This window comes from Hippocampus bargibanti, linkage group LG04, assembly GCF_051943395.1.
Source record: "Hippocampus bargibanti isolate YZ-2025 linkage group LG04, ASM5194339v1, whole genome shotgun sequence".
Lineage (NCBI taxonomy): Eukaryota > Metazoa > Chordata > Actinopteri > Syngnathiformes > Syngnathidae > Hippocampus > Hippocampus bargibanti.
The window spans coordinates 30,314,193-30,331,308 of NC_142737.1; the positions used below are offsets into that span (position 1 = coordinate 30,314,193).

At 47.2% G+C, this 17,116-nt stretch overlaps 1 protein-coding gene across 15 annotated transcripts in view; it reads left to right on the forward strand.

The window, feature by feature from the left end:
* The window catches only part of rad17 (RAD17 checkpoint clamp loader component), a 108,425-nt gene extending 92,476 nt beyond the window's left edge, over positions 1–15,949 (forward strand). For 11 of the 15 annotated variants that reach the window (XM_088995087.1, XM_088995078.1, XM_088995092.1 and 8 more), the window contains 4 exons: positions 1,715–1,792; positions 10,081–10,166; positions 10,248–10,513; positions 15,159–15,949. The gene's annotated coding sequence lies outside the window, so the exon portion shown is untranslated. Of the gene's footprint in view, positions 1–1,714; positions 1,823–10,080; positions 10,167–10,247; positions 10,514–15,158 lie in introns of all 15 variants that reach the window. The other 4 variants (XM_088995081.1, XM_088995079.1, XM_088995080.1 and 1 more) reach the window with 4 other exon arrangements.
* The last annotated feature ends 1,167 nt before the right edge of the window (positions 15,950–17,116 follow it).

Sequence of the window (17,116 nt, forward strand, 5' to 3'; positions counted from 1 at the left end):
TGACCGAGCAAAGATCATGTGGGACTTTCAGATACAGACTGACAAGGTGGTAATGGCCAACCAACCAGATATCGTGGTCATAGATAAAGGGCAAAGGAATGCTGTTGTCGTGGATGTAGTGGTCCCGAGTGATGGAAACATCACAAAGAAGGAACATGAGAAAACCGAGAAATACCAAGGGCTCAGAGAGGAGCTGGAGAGAGCCTGGAAGGTAAAGGTGACAGTTGTGCTTGTGGTGGTCGGAGCACTCGGGGCGAGGACCCCCAAACTTGACGAGTGGTTGCAACAGATCCCGGGAACAACATCGGATATCTCGGTCCAGAAATGTGCAGCGCTGTGAACAGCACGGACACTGCGCAGAACCCTCAAGCTTCCTGGCCTCTGGTAGAGGACCCGAGCTAAAATGGGGGACAAACACCACCCATAGGGGGTGAGACGAGGAGTATAGCCAATCGCAGGGCACACAAAGACATACAACAGTCACTCTCACACTCACACCTAGGGACAATTTGGAGTGGTCAATCTGCCTGCCATGCATGTTTTTGGTGTGTGGGAGGAAACCGGAGGACCTGGAGAAAACCCACGCGGGTCTGGGGAGAACATGCAAACTCCACACAGGGAGGCCGGACCAAGACGCGAACCAGTGACCTCTGCACTGTGAAGCCGGTGTGCTAACCACTCGGCTAACGGGCCGCCATATATATATATATATATATATATATATATATATATATATATATATATATATATATATATATATATATATATATATATATATATATATATAAGCCCCTACACGGGATGTACCAACGAACCATAACAGAAGTGGCTGATCTCAAGAAGTCCTATCAGTGGCTAGAGAGGGCTGGCCAAAAGGACAGCACAGAGGCACTCATCCTGGCTGCTCAAGAGCAGGCCCTGAGCACCAGAGCCATAGAGGCAGGGATATACCACACCAGACAAGACCCAAGGTGTAGGTTGTGCAAAGAGGCACCTGAGACAATCCAACACATAACTGCAGGGTGTAAGATGCTGGCAGGGAAAGCCTACATGGAGCGCCATAACCAGGTGGCTGGCATAGTCTACCGAAACATCTGTGCGGAGTATGGACTGGAAACCCCAAGGTCAAAATGGGAAACACCTCCCAAGGTAGTAAAGAATGACCGAGCAATATTTTCAAGCGCCTTTCAAAACACCCAAGAGCACTTAACAATAATAAACAATGGAACAATAAACAAGAACAATAAAACATAGATAAAATTATCAATAATAAAAGAGCAGATTAATCTAAACTGTTAATCCGATTTTAAATAGATGGGTAAGTAAATTCCAGAGTTCGGGAGCAGAGTGACTGAAAGCACTGCACCTCATCGTGTTGAGACGGGCAGAGTGCACACAGAGGTGGAGCAAGGCTGAGGAACTGTGGAACTGAGAGGGAATGGAAATTTAAAGGTCAGACGGATAGGCGTGGGCAAGGTTATGGATGACTTTAAATGGATATAGAATTATTTTTAAGTTGATTCTGAATTTGACAGGTTGCTCATAGAGCTGCTGGAGGATGAGATGATGTGTTAAAAAATATACCATATATATAAAAAAAAACAGAAAAAAAGTCATTACTTTTTACGATTCAAAGTGAAGGTTAGGCTCTTATTCATCTGCTACAACTGAATACTGCTTATCTGTTACCCAAATACGCTTTTTTTCTACTTAGGCCATCCTTGGACAAGCCACGACTCACACTAAAAGCCTGCTGCAGAAAAGTGAAGATCATGCCAAAGCTCTCGAGAAGGTTCTATGTTTTCTACTACCTAACGCAGGGGTCAGCAACCTTTACGACTCAAAGAGCCATTTGAACCAATTTCCCACAGAAAAGAAAACACTGGGAGCCACAAAATCCTTTTGACATTTAAAATGAAGACAACACTGCATCTTTTCATCATCGTTTTTTACCTTTATATATGCATAAACACACTATAGTGTGTTGCATTTATGAATCAATGAACTGTTACAGAGAAGCGAAATTACATTTCTCCATGCAACAAAAACATTTTAAATTCAATTAAAAAAGATGTTGGGTTGAAGATTACTTTCAAATATAATACTCAATGTCTATTTGAAAAAAAAGTATTTGCAAAATGGCAAATACAATATTTATCACCTGGTTAATGTGATTTCTGCTTCTGCACCTCAGCGCAGAGCCTCTGCACATCAGGGCTTTATGACGTTACCTTCATCTTCACACAGGACTGTAAGCTGTCGTCTGTCAGGCCTGAGCGATGTCTGTTTTTAATGAGAGGGGCAGAGAGGGGCATGTCCCTGATTTTCTGCACAATTTCACTCTTGTTTTTAAAGTGTGTGAATAGATGTTCTGACATCTTAATGAATGATTCTTTTATATATTCTCCGTCTGTGAACGTTTTCCCGTGCCTGACTATTTCCTGAGCGGCCACAAAACTAGCATATGTAGCTGAATTTGTAGATTTCATCCACTTCATGAAATGATTTTTGTTCTGATCAGCCTTCCGAATCAGTTCCGAGACGGCTTTTTCTCTCATCTCCATCCGGATATTTTTGAGCAAAGGCTGTGTGTTTGTTCTGGAAATGTCTTGCGACATTTGACTTTTTGTTGTTTGCTAACTTCTCATTACATATTAAACATACCGGTAAATCCGTCCCGTCAGCAGTGAAGGCGAACGAATCTGCCCACGTTATTTATTTCATTGAGTGATCAATCATCAATAAAAATTGATCATGATCCTTCCACTTGCCCCATATGAACTGGCCAAAATATACTGTAAAACACAGGACTGTTTCTCTTCCAGTCAGAGTAGAGTCACCGAAAAAAAGGTGACGATTGTTGCGTCTCTTGAGGCTAGGAGGCGGGACTCAAGAGACGAGGGAAAGCGGGGGTTTGAATCCAAAGTACACGGCGAGACAGATACATGTAATCAAGAAAAGTCTTTACTGGGAGCATGTGCACAAACAAAACAAGTGGCGATGAGTGAGGGAAAAAGATGGCAGACCTGACGGAAGGGAGGTCGCGAGGTAAGCTTTCTGAATACTCCGACGGAGACTGAATAGCGCGATCGGTAGATATAGTCAGAAGGCACAATCACGGAAATGACAAACAGCTGTGGGAACCCAGGTGCGTGATGATGGGAGGGGCCGTCTCCAGGGAGCAGCGGAGGAGATGACAGGAGGGGCGGGGCGCGCCCAGGACAGCGACGAGATGTGACAGTGCTCCCCCCCTCAACGGACGCCTCTTGGCGGCCCACCAGGTTTGGAAGGGTGAGCCGCATGGAACGCCCAGATGAGAGATGGGTCGAGGATCCAGGCACGTGGGACCCACTGTCGTTCCTCCGGTCCATAGCCCTCCCAGTCGACCAGGTACTGCACTCCTCTGCCCATGCGCCTGGAGTCCAGTATCTCCCGCACGGTGTAGACCGGTCCGTAGGCCAACATCCGGGGGGGAGGTGGGGGGGGGGTGGGCGTGGGGGCTAAGGAGCTGGTTTCCACTGGCTTGAGGAGGGAAACGTGAAAGACGGGGTGGATCCTCATGGTGGGTGGCAGCCGGAGCCTCAACGAGACCGGGCTGAGGATGGCCTCGATGGGGAAGGGACCCGTAAAGCGTGGGCCCAGCTTGGCTGAAGACCCTGCCAGCCGAAGGTCCCTCGTGGACAGCCACACCTCCTGCCCGACCTGGTAGTTGGGTGCCTGTCTCCGATGACGGTCTGCCAACCGCTGGTTTCGGGATGCGGTGCGTGTCAGGGCGTCCCTGGTCTCCTTCCAGACTCGGTGGGCCCGTCTGAGGTCATGTTCAATAGACGGGACCTCCACCTGGCCCTCCTGTGTGGGGAACAAGGGTGGCTGATAGCCACAGGCGGACATAAATGGGGACCGACCTGTGGCTGCGGAGACCAGGGAGTTGTGGGCGTACTCCACCCAGGGTAGGTGCAGGGCCCACGACGCCGGGTTGTGGAGGCACACGCACCGGAGGGCCGCCTCCAGGTCCTGGTTCTTCCTCTCCGTCTGTCCGTTGGTCTGGGGATGGTATCCAGATGACAGGCTCGCCGACGCCCCTAGGGACCGACAGAAACGCTTCCATACCTTGGACACGAACTGCGGTCCCCGGTCCGACACGATGCCCGTCGGAATCCCGTGGAGACGGACGACGTGGTTAACCAGGAGTTGAGCCGTCTCGATGGCGGACGGCAACCTGGTTAACAGGACGAAGTGGGCCGACTTGGAGAATCGGTCCACAACGGTGAGGACGACCGTCTTGCCACGGGAGGGGGGGAGGCCTGTCACGAAGTCGACGGAGATGTGGGACCAGGGTCTGGACGGCACCGGTAGCGGCTGGAGGAGTCCTGCCGGAGGCTGGTGGGAAGCTTTCCCACAGGCACAGGTCGGGCAGGCTTTCACGAAGCTGGTGATGTCCCTCCGGAACCCCGGCCACCAAAACCGTTGGGCGATGAGTTGGATCGTCCTGTTGACCCCCGGGTGACAAGCTATCTTGGAGGTGTGCCCCCAGACGAGCACCTCCGTGCGAAGACGGGGGGGGGGGGGGGGGACGGGACGGACGAACAGGCGATCCTTAGGACAGCCCCTGGGGATGGGGGTCGTCCCCAGGGCTTGCTGAACTTTTCTCTCAACCTCCCACCTCAGGGCGCCCAGGATGCGTTGGGCCGGCAGGATGTTGGTGGTGGTCTCCTCCCTTTCTGCCGGCTCATGGATGCGGGATAGGGCATCGGGCTTGGTGTTCTGTGACCCTGGGCAGTAGGTGAGAGAAAAGTTAAACCGGGTGAGGAAGAGTGACCATCGGGCCTGTCGCGAGTTAAGTCTCTTGGCAGACCGGATGGCCACCAGGTTCTTGTGATCCATGTAGACGGTGAAGGGGTGTTTAGCTCCCTCAAGCCAGTGTCTCCATTCCTGCAGGGCCAGGACGACCGCCAGCAGTTCCCGATTGCCGACGTCATAATTGGCCTCGGCGGGGCTGAGCCGGCGGGAGAAGAAGGCGCATGGGCGTAGCTTCTGGTCGGTGGGAGAGCGCTGGGAAAGGACGGCCCCTACTCCGGACTCGGATGCGTCAACCTCGACCGTGAACGGGAGCTCCGGGTCGGGATGACGCAGGACAGGGGGGTTGGTGAAGGCACGACGGAGGCGGTTGAATGCCCCCTCAGCATCGGGAGTCCACCTGAAAGGGAGCTTGGTGGACGTGAGGGTAGTGAGGGGGAGTGACTTCTGACTATACCCGCGAATGAAGCGGCGGTAGAAGTTGGCAAGCCCCAAAAACCGCTGAAGCTGCTTTCGCGTCTGTGGGATTGGCCATTCCACCACCGCTTTGGTTTTGGCGGGGTCGGCCCTGAGCTGCCCCTGCTCCACGACGAACCCCAGGAACGACAGAGAGCGGACATGGAAGTCGCACTTCTCTGCCTTCACGTAGAGCCGGTTTTGCAGGAGCCGCGCCAGGACCCGTCGGACGTGTTGCCGCTGTTTTTCTGCGGAGCGAGAAAAAATAAGAATGTCATCAAGATAAACAAAAACAAAAACATTGAGGAAGTCCCTGAGCACATCATTTATCAGATTTTGGAAAACGGCGGGCGCGTTCAGGAGCCCGAACGGCATCACCAGGTATTCAAAGTGCCCTAAAGGTGTCTTGAATGCTGTTTTCCATTCATCCCCCTCACGGATACGGACCAAATGGTAGGCGCTACGAAGGTCTAATTTAGAAAAAATGGTGGCGGACTGAAGGGGCGCGAAGGCCGAATCCATGAGGGGGAGAGGGTATCTGTTACGGATGGTGATGTCGTTGAGGCCCCGGTAGTCAACGCATGGGCGCAGGTATCCGTCCTTCTTCTCGATAAAGAAAAACCCTGCGCCCAGCGGGGAACGCGACGGGCGAATGAGTCCTGCCGCTAGAGAGGAGTCTATGTAAGTGCTCAGGGCTTCCCGTTCCGGTTGTGAAATGTGGTAAAGTCTGGAGTCCGGTAATGGAGCCCCTGGCTGCAAGTCGATGGCACAGTCATACGGTCGGTGGGGTGGCAGGGATTGGGCTCTGTCCTTGCTGAACACCTCCTGCAGGTCATGGTAACATTGTGGCACGCCCTTGAGGCAAATGGTCTCGGGCGGGCCAACGCGGAAGGGATCTTGCCCTGCCGTAGCCGACCGTAGGCAGTTGGCGTAGCAGTAGGGGCTGCAGCCCTGAATGGTGGGACCCTCCCAGGAGATGGATGGGTCGTGGGTATTGAGCCAGGGAAGACCCAATACCAACGGCGCATTCCGGGAGGGCATGACTAAAAATTGGCGGTGCTCCACATGGTTCCCCGCTACCCGAAGTTTGAGCGGGGCCGTGATGTGCGTGACCCGCGCTAATAGTCCTCCGTCCAGGTCTACGATCTCCTTGGGGGGCAGGAGGTCGATAAGCTGGCAGCCCAATGAGTCTGCCAACTCTGGATCAATAATGCACCCGTCGGCCCCCGAGTCCACTAATGCCCGCACTGTTTGGGAGCTGGAAGGCCCAGTCAATTCACTTTCCAGCTCCAATCGTGTTACGGGGGTGGGGGTTTTTGCCTTGAATCCAAAGTACACGGCGAGACAGATACTTGTAATCAAGAAAAGTCTTTACTGGGAGCATGTGCACAAACAAAACAAGTGGCGATGAGTGAGGGAAAAAGATGGCAGACCTGACGGAAGGGAGGTCGCGAGGTAAGCTTTCTGAATACTCCGACGGAGACTGAATAGCGCGATCGTAGATATAGTCAGAAGGCACAATCACGGGAATGACAAACAGCTGTGGGAAACCAGGTGTGTGATGATGGGAGGGGCCGTCTCCAGGGAGCAGCGGAGGAGATGACAGGAGGGGCGGGGCGCGCCCAGGACGGCGACGAGATGTGACAACGATTGTACCTCTGAATCAGAATTTTAATCAACACTGTTCCTGAAATTAACCTTCCAAGTCAGAAAGATGAATCTTACAAGCCTGACAGAATTGATGCAATCTGTGAATGAAGCACTGGGATTTTGGCACTCTGGTGATGATAGTAGATAATTTTAATTTCGGTGGCATGGTGACACAGGAGTTAGCACATCCCCCACAAAGCTCAGGGATCCGAGATATGAATCTGGAATTTGGCTTTCTGATGTGGAGTTTGCATGTTTTCCTCATTCCTGAAATATACCTTTTTATTTATTATGAAATTGATTTAATGATTTATTTGTATCATGACTGTAAAACAGTTGTGAGCTGTCGGCGTTACGGAGGAATTCAAGGTGGAAGTTGGAGTCCATCAGGGGTCGGATCTGAGCCCCTTCTTATTCGCTATCGTGATGGAAATGTTGACAGACGATGTTAGACAAGAATCTCCTTGGACGATGATGTTTGCAGATGACATTGTGATCAGTAGCGAGAGCAGGGAACAGGTGGGGGAGAAACTAAAGAGGTGGAGGTATGCACTGGAAAGGAGAGGAATGAAGATCAGTTGCAGCAAGATGGAATATACGTGTGTGAATGAGAGGGAACCAAGTGCAAGAGTGTAGAGTACAGGGAGAAGAGATAAAGAAGGTGAAGGATTATAAATACTTGGGAACAGCTCTTCAGAGCAGTGACGTGCGGTGTGGTTCATGGCTGGTGAGGCACTGACGTCATCACAGTCAGATTTAAAAACATATTAACTCTACAGAGTAGCTTATTCACCATTTGATTGGCAACAGTTAACGTGTTTTGTTTCAAATGCCATGTCAGCATTCTTTATATATACAAACTGTAGCATAGAAAAAATAATTAAAAAAAACGTTATCGTGTTACCATTACTTGTAAATGAAGTCCATGCGCCGCTCCTTCTGAAGAAAGGCATCGATAACTTCTTTGTAGAAGCCTTTCTTATCTTTCTTGAGTTTAAAAAGTCTCTCTGTCTCAATGGAGATCACTGCCAGTGAAGAAAGTCGTCCTTGATCAGTCCTGTTCCGACTGTATGTTTTCAGTCTTTTCAGTGGTGAGAATGACAATCTCATCTACTTCTACAGCAACAAATGGGGCTGCACCGATCTAATTTTTAATGTCATTTCTAATGACATCACCAACTGCTTCAATTAAATCGTTCTGTATTCTGTTTGACAGGCCAGAAAATACAGTGGATGTCTCCAAATTTTTCGCTAGCCTGTCATCTTTCTCAGCGAAAGCATGTAATAGTTCAACATAGTTGCCACGTTTAGCAGAGCCTTTACTTTCATCATTTCCATGAAATGCCAGCTGTTGTTTGGCAAGGAAACAGGTGGCATTCATGAGATCTTTTAAAATCTCCCGGTTCTCCTTTACCTTAGCATTGTGGATGCTGATGTTGAGTCTTCCCTGTTCATCCAAAGCCAAGTCGATCCTGGACATCCCGAATGTTTTAGCGCGATTTGACTTTGGATGTGTGCGGTAGATCGGTCATGCTTGATGAGGCTCTGTTTTAATTTTTTTAGGTCGCAATATCCCATTTGAGTCCAGAGATTGTCATAAGTTGAGAACAGAAGGCAGGAAAAAGCAGAAAAGGCGGTTTCTTACTGGACATCCACACAGCCAGCCTTTTCGTGTGTACCAGTCCGTCTGAAAAGAGCGAGTATTCTGTCCCGTTGTCTGAAGCAAACCTTTTAGCTCCGGTGTTGGTCTTCCTTTAATTATTATCTCCTGCTTCGATTGAAAGTCCAGTTTAGAAAATTCTTTCAATTATGTATGTAATCCTCCATTCTGAAAATGAGGCCAAGCAACACGAAAAAATGACTGGAGGGTTTCACTTTATTTGCTAACTGTTTACTGTAGCTTGCTGTGCCTAATTCTATTATTCTGCAGCCGTGGAGTCGCAAGTATCTCTGGAATCACAAGTGCCCCCTGTCATGAGGCGGGAGAACTGTGTGCCTCACCTATGCACAGAGTTTTGATAAAAATAAAACAAAATAAACACTGTAGTACAGTGTTTATAATGTACAGTGACTGTACATCATATACACCAGCTAAACTGTAGAAATTTAGTTCATATCCTAAACGTGTTTGAACGCCGGCTGCTGCCTCACCGCTCGTCTCTACTTAGTATTTGAACGGTAAATGTGAAAATTCAAGAATGTGATTCCCAGGAACTTGAAGGTCTCAACGGTTGACACAAGGCAGTTGGATAGTGTGAGGGGTAGCTGTGGTGGTGGATGTTTCCTGAAGTCCACGATCATCTCACGATCATCAATTCATATTAGAGGCTTTGGAGAGAAAGTTAGAGAGGCCAGACTAAGATGGTTTGGACATGTCCAGAGGAGAGAGAGTGACTAAATCGGAAGCTGAGCCTTGAACTGCCAGGCAGGAGACCAAAAGGAAGAGCTAAGATGTGGTTTATGGATATTGTCAAAGAGGACATGAAGGTAGCATGTGTGAGAGAAGAGGATGCACAAAACCGGGTCAGATGGAGAACACTGATTCGCTGTTGCGACCCCTGAAGGGAAAAGCCAAAAGGAAAAGAAGAAGATTTAATTATTTATTTTAGGGGGAAAATGAGAAACATAAAATATTTGGCCACCTTATTATTTCTGCAGGGTATCTGATCACTAGCAGAGCATAGCTGTTTATTGCCCGGGTCTTTGTCTTGCTAGAAGTTAGAACTGGGTTTTTAGGACTTGCTTCACCCACTGGAGGTATTTGGCCATACATCGTTCTCTCTTTCTCTCTCTCTCTCTCTCTCTCTCTCTCTCTCTCTCTCTCTCTCTCTCTCTCTCTCTCTCTCTCTCTCTCTCTCTCTCTCTCTCTCTCTCTCTCTCTCTCTCTCTCTCTCTCTCTCTCTCTCTCTCTCTCTCATATATATATATATATGTGTGTGTGTGTGTGTGTGTGTGTGTGTGTGTGTGTGTGTGTGTGTGTGTGTGTGTGTGTGTGTGTGTGTGTTTGTGTTTGTAAACTCTTGACAGATAGATTGACACAGACAAACATACAGACAGACACACAGACTTCTGGGCCCTGATGTGAAGAAATATGTCCTTACTGCTGAATTCTTCTTTTAAGAACACTTAATATTTTTGGGTTAAAATGAATAAATATGTATGCATCATCTTTTCAAGGAAGTAAACAGCTTGCAGTGGGAGCTTAGTTTGAACCATTTGCAGATGAAGACGTCTGAGCAATTATGGGAGCAACGATACCAAAGGTCAGATCAGTGTCTCTAATTATTTGTCTTTCTATTTATTGCACCTTTTTCTAACAATATTGTAATCTTCATTTGAATAAGAATCTTGACTGAGAACAAGAGGCTGACACAAAGACTTGAAGACAGAGAAATACAACCACCATGTCTTCAAGCAGAAAACTCAGGTCACTGTTGAAAGACATATTTTTTATTTCACAGCAATCACAAATGAGTTTATACATTTTTTTAAAGTGTCATGCAACAATGTGTGTTTAATGCTTCGCCGGCAAGGCTTGGAGCTGTTTTCCATACTGAGTACAAAGGAGCAGAGAACTCATTCGCAACACAGAGATTAAGGTGCACTCGAGGTAAGAAAATACTACAAAAATGTGAGGCCCACCTTTTTTTGGGGGGCCACGGAATATAACTGTGAGACACAAAATGCGGGATAACGGGATTAAGATGAAGACGCAATGCACTCAAAGTTTTAAGTCTCAGAAGACGATGCCTTATTTCTTTCACAATATTCATTTAATGAGCATTACATTGGCTTCCACTGCTCTCTCTCTCTCTCTCTCTCTCTCTCTCTCTCTCTCTCTCTCTCTCTCTCTCTCTCTCTCTCTCTCTCTCTCTCCAGGAAGAGGTCCGAGTGAGGGAATTGCTGTTTGGAAGGAGAGTCACATTCCATAAGGACTGCTCTTCTTCTTTTCCTTTCGGTTTTTCCCCTCAGGGAATCAATGTCCTCCATCTATCCCGGTTTTGTGCATCCTCTTCTCTCACACTAGCTACCTTCATGTCCTCTTTGACCACATCCATAAACCTCCTCTTCGGTCTTCCTTTCGGTCTCCTGCCTGGCAGTTCAAGGCTCAGCATCCTTCTCCCGATATAGTCACTCTCTCTCCTCTGGACATTTCCAAACCATCTCAGTATGGCCTCTCTGACTTTCTCTCCAAAGGCTCGAATATGAGTTGTCCCTCTAATGTACTCATTCCTGATCCTATCCAACCTGGTCACTTCCAAAGAAAACCTCAACATCTTCAGCTCTGCTACCTCCAGCTCTGCTTCCTGTCTTTTCTTCAGTGGCACTGTCTCCAGTCCAAACATCATGGCTGGTCTGACCACGGTTTTATACACTTTTCCTTTCATCCTAGCTGAAACCCTTCTATCACACATCACACCTGACATTTTTCTCCAGCCGCTCCAGCCTGCCTGGACACGCTTCTTCAACTCTTTTCCACACTCTCCATTGCTCTGGACAGTTGACCCAAAGTACTTAAAATCCTCCACCTTCTTTATTTCTTCCCCCTGTAGCATCACTCTTGCACTTGGAATCCCTCTCATTCACACACATATATTCCATCCTGCTGCGACTGATCTTCATTCCTCTCCTTTCCAGGGGACATCTCCACATCTCTAGTTTCTCCGCCACCTGTTCCCCGTTCTCGCTACAGATCACAATGTCATCTGCAAACATCATGGTCCAAGGAGATTCTTGTCTAACATCGTCTGTCAGCCTGTCCATCACCATAGCAAACAAGAAGGGGCTCAGAGCTGACCCCTGGTGGAGTCCCACCTCCACGTTGAATTCCTCAGTCATACCGACAGCACACCTCACAACTGTCTTACAGTCATGATACATGTCTTGCACCGCTCTGACATACTTTTCTGTCACTCCAGACTTCCTCATGCAATGCCACAGCTCCATAAGGAGAGCAATTAACGAAATCAACAATACTGTATAATAAAGTCATTTTATTTACCTTTGTGATGGTTGTTGATGGCTGGATGGAATGGAGTTCATCAGCATTAAACACTTGATGAGGAACATAGCCTTCTTCTTTCACCATCTTGAGCACGGGTGGCCAACCAGTCAGAGACGAAGAGCCACATTTTTTACCTTGTTACTGCAAAGAGCCACATCATAAACATGGGCACACATAAACACCCCATCACCCCATCCCTCACACACACAGACCTCTGCTCAGCCAGATTTATTATAAAATTTTAAATACAAAATCAACAAATATATCGGAAATTGACTCCTTGAGTACTAAAACCACAGGCAACAAAGAATGATGTCTTTACACACACAAACTCAGTTCATCAAAGTCCACAAACAAAAATATAATAATTTACAATAGTGTGCATGTTGCTTAGTGGGACTTCTGGCATTCCTTGGCTTGAACAATCCTCATTAAATCTGGCTTGCATTCTGTTGTTGCCACTCAAAGCAATTCTTTTACATGAGTGTCAGTCATAACCGATCAATGCTTTGATTTCACATGGTTCAGGCTAAAAAACACAGACTCGCAGACGTATGTTGACCCAAACATTGACAGTATCTTGAGCTCAGCCGGTTTGACATTGGGGTATTTCTCCATTGGCACACGTTTCCAGAACTCAATGGTCCCTTCCCTTAAAGCAGGTTTCAATTGTTCTTCCTCACAAAGATCGACCATCTGTAACTCAGCCGCAGCTTCATCTGTGACTAGCGGGGCTTTCCGTCTCCGCATTAAATGGTTCGACAAGGAACGTAATCTGTGGCCTTTACAGTTGTAGATCATGGAATCGGGTCACAAAGTTTTCATAAAGGTTTTCAACCAGTGTTGCATATCTGGCTCTTTGCTTATTCAGGGCGGCGCTGTTGAGTTGCCCGCTGGCTTTTGGCAGAGTGGAAAAATGTGTTAAATCTTCCTTTTGAATATGCGCCCTGAATAGCTTCAGTTTGGTGACAAACGCAAACACACTTTGCACGAAGTCCGGCAGAATTTTTTACTTACCCTGCAGGGTATGGTTCAGTTTGTCCAAGTGACACAGCATGTCGACCAAAAAACCCAGATCCATAATCCACTCGTGGTCCGAGAGCACGGGATAGTCCTTGTCTTTCTCTTCCATGAACAGTTTCACGGCATCCAACAGCTCAAAAAAGCAAAAGAGTACTTTGCCTGTTGACAGCCACCTCACAGTGCAGTGCAGCGGCATGTCACCTGGAAGCCCTTGGTCCAACGATGAGATTCTTGAATTGTCTGTGGTGAAGCGCATGAGTGCGGATGTAGTTGACGATTTCCATCATAGGCTTCATGACGTTCTCTAAATTCAATGATTTAGACACGAGTTGCTCCCTGTGGATGATGCAGTGGAAATTCCAAAACCCAGCAAATGTTTGGTCAGCTTTGCACAGCCCCACAAGCCCGTTTACAGATCCGATCATGGTGGGTGCTACATCCGTGGCTATCGCAGTCAGTTTCGGTATGGGCAGATTTGCTTTTGCAAATGCAGCCATCATTGTTTCCTTCACATCTATGCCACGGGTTCTGTCTTTTTAATGGCACAATATCAAGGAGTTCTTCTTTGCATCTGCTACTATTTGTTTTAGTTAGAGAGACAAGATTTCAACAGCGTCACTAAGGCGTTTCTTCATAAACTCCCCTTCGTTGTATGGCTTTTTAGCCTGTGCAATGTTCCAAGCCAGTTGGTATGATGCAAGTATTATGATCTCTGGGTGCTTTGTAAATTTTCTGAAAAAAAGTATCTGCTTTTCTGTCTGAGTTTTCAAAGTGACCAACTTTTTCTTGCGAAGTTCAGTCCCTTTGGGGAATTCTTGGTCGATGTTCGCGTGGAGTGAGCTGAAGTGGCGCTGAAGATGTAACGTTTTGAAATGCTCCATGACGCCTGGCATATAAGGCAGAATGGCTTGCCTTTACTCTCAATAAAAAAAATCAAAACTCTCCCACCCTGTTAAAAACATCCTGTGTTCGTCTTCATATTTTCGTTTTGCTGTGCATTTTTTCCCTGGCATTTTGAGAGTGAACTTGACACACGTAAACAATTTGTGTCGAGTCTCTGCCTGGTTGGCCACCTGTGGTTTACGACATAAATGATTGATTTTCATCTCACGCACACGCGTGTTAACATCACATGGTTAGCTTGATACCGTATTTTCACAACTATAAGGTGCACTTAAAAGTCTTCACGACTATCAGGTGCACTGAAAAGTCTTAAATTTTGTCCAAAATGTGCAGCGCGCGCTATGGTCCTGAAATGACGGTACATAGAGGACGAATGGCAGCGGCAAACATTTTTCACGCTTGTCATGTGGACGCCCCTTAAGAGCCGATCCCTTATGACTCTTAAGGGATGAGGCTCTTAAGTTAAACCGCTCGGGAGCCGTGGTTTGGCCAGGCCTGATCTTGAGGAATGATCCCTTATAGGTGCTTTCTCTGCAATAATTTTACCTAGTTCCTCATCAATTGTGTTCTGTTTAGCTGGGTTGATAGCTTTTTGCATCAAGTGTAAAGATGGCTTGTGCGGGTTATTTGTGAAGCCTGATTGATTGCATATTTTAACCTTGCAGTCTACACTCTGCCTATGAACTATCAAAGTTGAAACGAGTCCAAATTTCAATGTTTTCTATCCATATTCTCTCTCTCTCTCTGTCGTCTGTATATCTATTTAATGTTTAAACCCCCCACCCCTTCACTGCTGCGTTCTTGACCAATCATGTGGCTTTAACCAAAGACTAGAGGCGGGGAATAAAGGACAAAAACAAGTCGGCTGCCTTTGTCCTGTTTGGAGAACAGCCTCACTCTCTCTCTGTCTATCTATTTAATGTTTGGAGCTCTGTGTTTCTGTACCACTCTCCCCCACTGCTGCGTTCTTGACCAATCACGTGGCTTTAACCAAGTACTGGGGGCGGGGAATAGAGGACAAAACAAGTCTGCTGCCATTTTCTTCTTAGGAGAACGGGCTCGTTTGCGAACGACACATCACTCATTGTGGCGCTGCGTGTGTATCCTGAAAAATAGTTTGTATGCCAAGGTTAAATTTTCATACATTTAACGTTCGTAAACCGAACACTTCATCAGCCAATGGGTTCGTAAACCGAGGTATCACCAAAGCTCTCTCCAAAGCCTCGAATATGAGTTAACTAGCATCATTGTTTATGTCCATGATCGGACATCGGGAAGACGCTTCATGGTCGACTCGGCCACTGACGTCAGCGTTCTTCCTCAGTCTCTTGCAGAGCGCCATGGCCGCGCAATCAACTTCACCGTCGCCGAAGTCCCTCTTTCCTGCAAGAGTTCGACCTGTCCATTAACATTGGCCGGAAGAAGTTGATGGATGGAAAGACCAGCCTGTGCATGCTCGGCAGCACGACCAACCCCTCGCTCCTTCGCCCTCACGCTCCCACGTCAATTCCCCGACTTGAACGACCCCAGCCGAACAACTGCGTGGTGAGAAGACCTTCCGGATTCGACTCGACGGCCGCCAGGAAAGTTTCCATCGATCGACTCAAACCGGCAGTCGTAGAGCACTCGTTGCCGTGCTCCTGAACAACGACGTCATCCACCCCCCCAACAACACCCGCCATGCCCGGTGATCGACCGTCATCGTACCTAACAACTTTTGTTTTTTATTGTTCTTTATTTTTCTTTCGTCGCCTTCGCCGACTTCAGATCCAGGAGGGGAGCCCTGTGGTGTCACACGTGCGCACCGCGGCGTTGACTTGTGAATGCCTTTGAAGTGCCTTTCAAGTGCACCTTTCAAGTCTGGCCCTTTGATGTCTTGACGCATTCCCACGCATGCAAATGCGTATATAAGTAGCGCCCTTCACGGATTCCCGGGGACTCAGACAGAATCACACGGACTCCCAGAGACCCGCACAGCGTCGGACGGCGTTCACAGCATGACTTGCTCGACTCCACGCCACGATCAAGCTCTTGGACACGTTACATCTGCATGTCACTTGCCTGGGAGATCTGACTACTTACGAATAAAGAGAAACATCAAACTCTTTAGATTAACGATGACATCTTGTTTTTGTTGTCATTAATGATAAAGCAAAGGAACGCTTCAGAAATATTCATGCCTTAGTGGGGTAATGACAAAAGGAACATATGTTGCCGCTACATAAGGAATTCGTCCCCAGTTGAAAACACTGCATGAGTATCATCATTAAAAAATACATGACAAATAAGTAAGGAAGATATTCCTTAATTCAAGAGCTACCTCTCAGGAACAAATGTGAAACAATGTGCAAAGTATCAAGCAGAGCAAATGTGATCAATGGTAGAATAAAATACAATAACAGTTGTACAGTTGGTGCAGAAAATCAGTGAACCTTTTTAAAATTACATGTTTATTTATAGTACAAGTGTGGAATTAGGCAGATATTCTCACTGGGTTGTTCAACAAGATCTGAGATGGTGAGAAGATGACGAATGGAGGCGAAGTGTGCTCGTGCCCATTTTTAACATCAAAGGAGATGCTAGGGTTGTAGTAACGATAGAGGAATGAAGTTGATGAGCAATAATAATAATAATAATAATATTAATAATAATACATTTTATTTATAAGCACCTTTTAAAACTCTCAAGGTCACTTTACAGTCACAGGATCAGGTTTTCTGTGGGTGAGCAGCAACAGCCACATGCGCCAGCGTTCACTCAACCCGGAATAACTCAAATAGATAGAAAGTTAAGTAGCTAATAGATAACTAATCTATAGCTAGCTAGCTAGTTAGATCGCTAATATATAGCAAATAGATAGCTAGCTAGGTTGCCAGATTGATAGCCAGCTAGGTGGCCAGCTAGCTAGATAGCCAGATAGCTCAAGTGATGGTCTATCCCCACACCTCATGATGACTAACTGTTATGTCAGAACAGTGCAGGACATGTACAATGGCTGTAAGACAGTTGTGATGTGTGCTGTTGGTGTGACAGAGAAATTCAAGGTAGAGATGAGACTTCAAAAGGAGTAAGCTCTGAGCCCCTTCTTATTCGCTATGGTGATGGACAGCTTGACAGACAATGCTAAACAGAAATCTCATTCGACGATGATGTTTGCAAATGACATTATGATCTGCAGCGCGAGCAGGGAACAGGTCGAGGAGAAACCCGAGAGGTGGAAGTTTGCCTTGGAAAGGAATGAAGTTCAGTCCCAGCAAGACGGAATATAGGTGTGCGAATGAG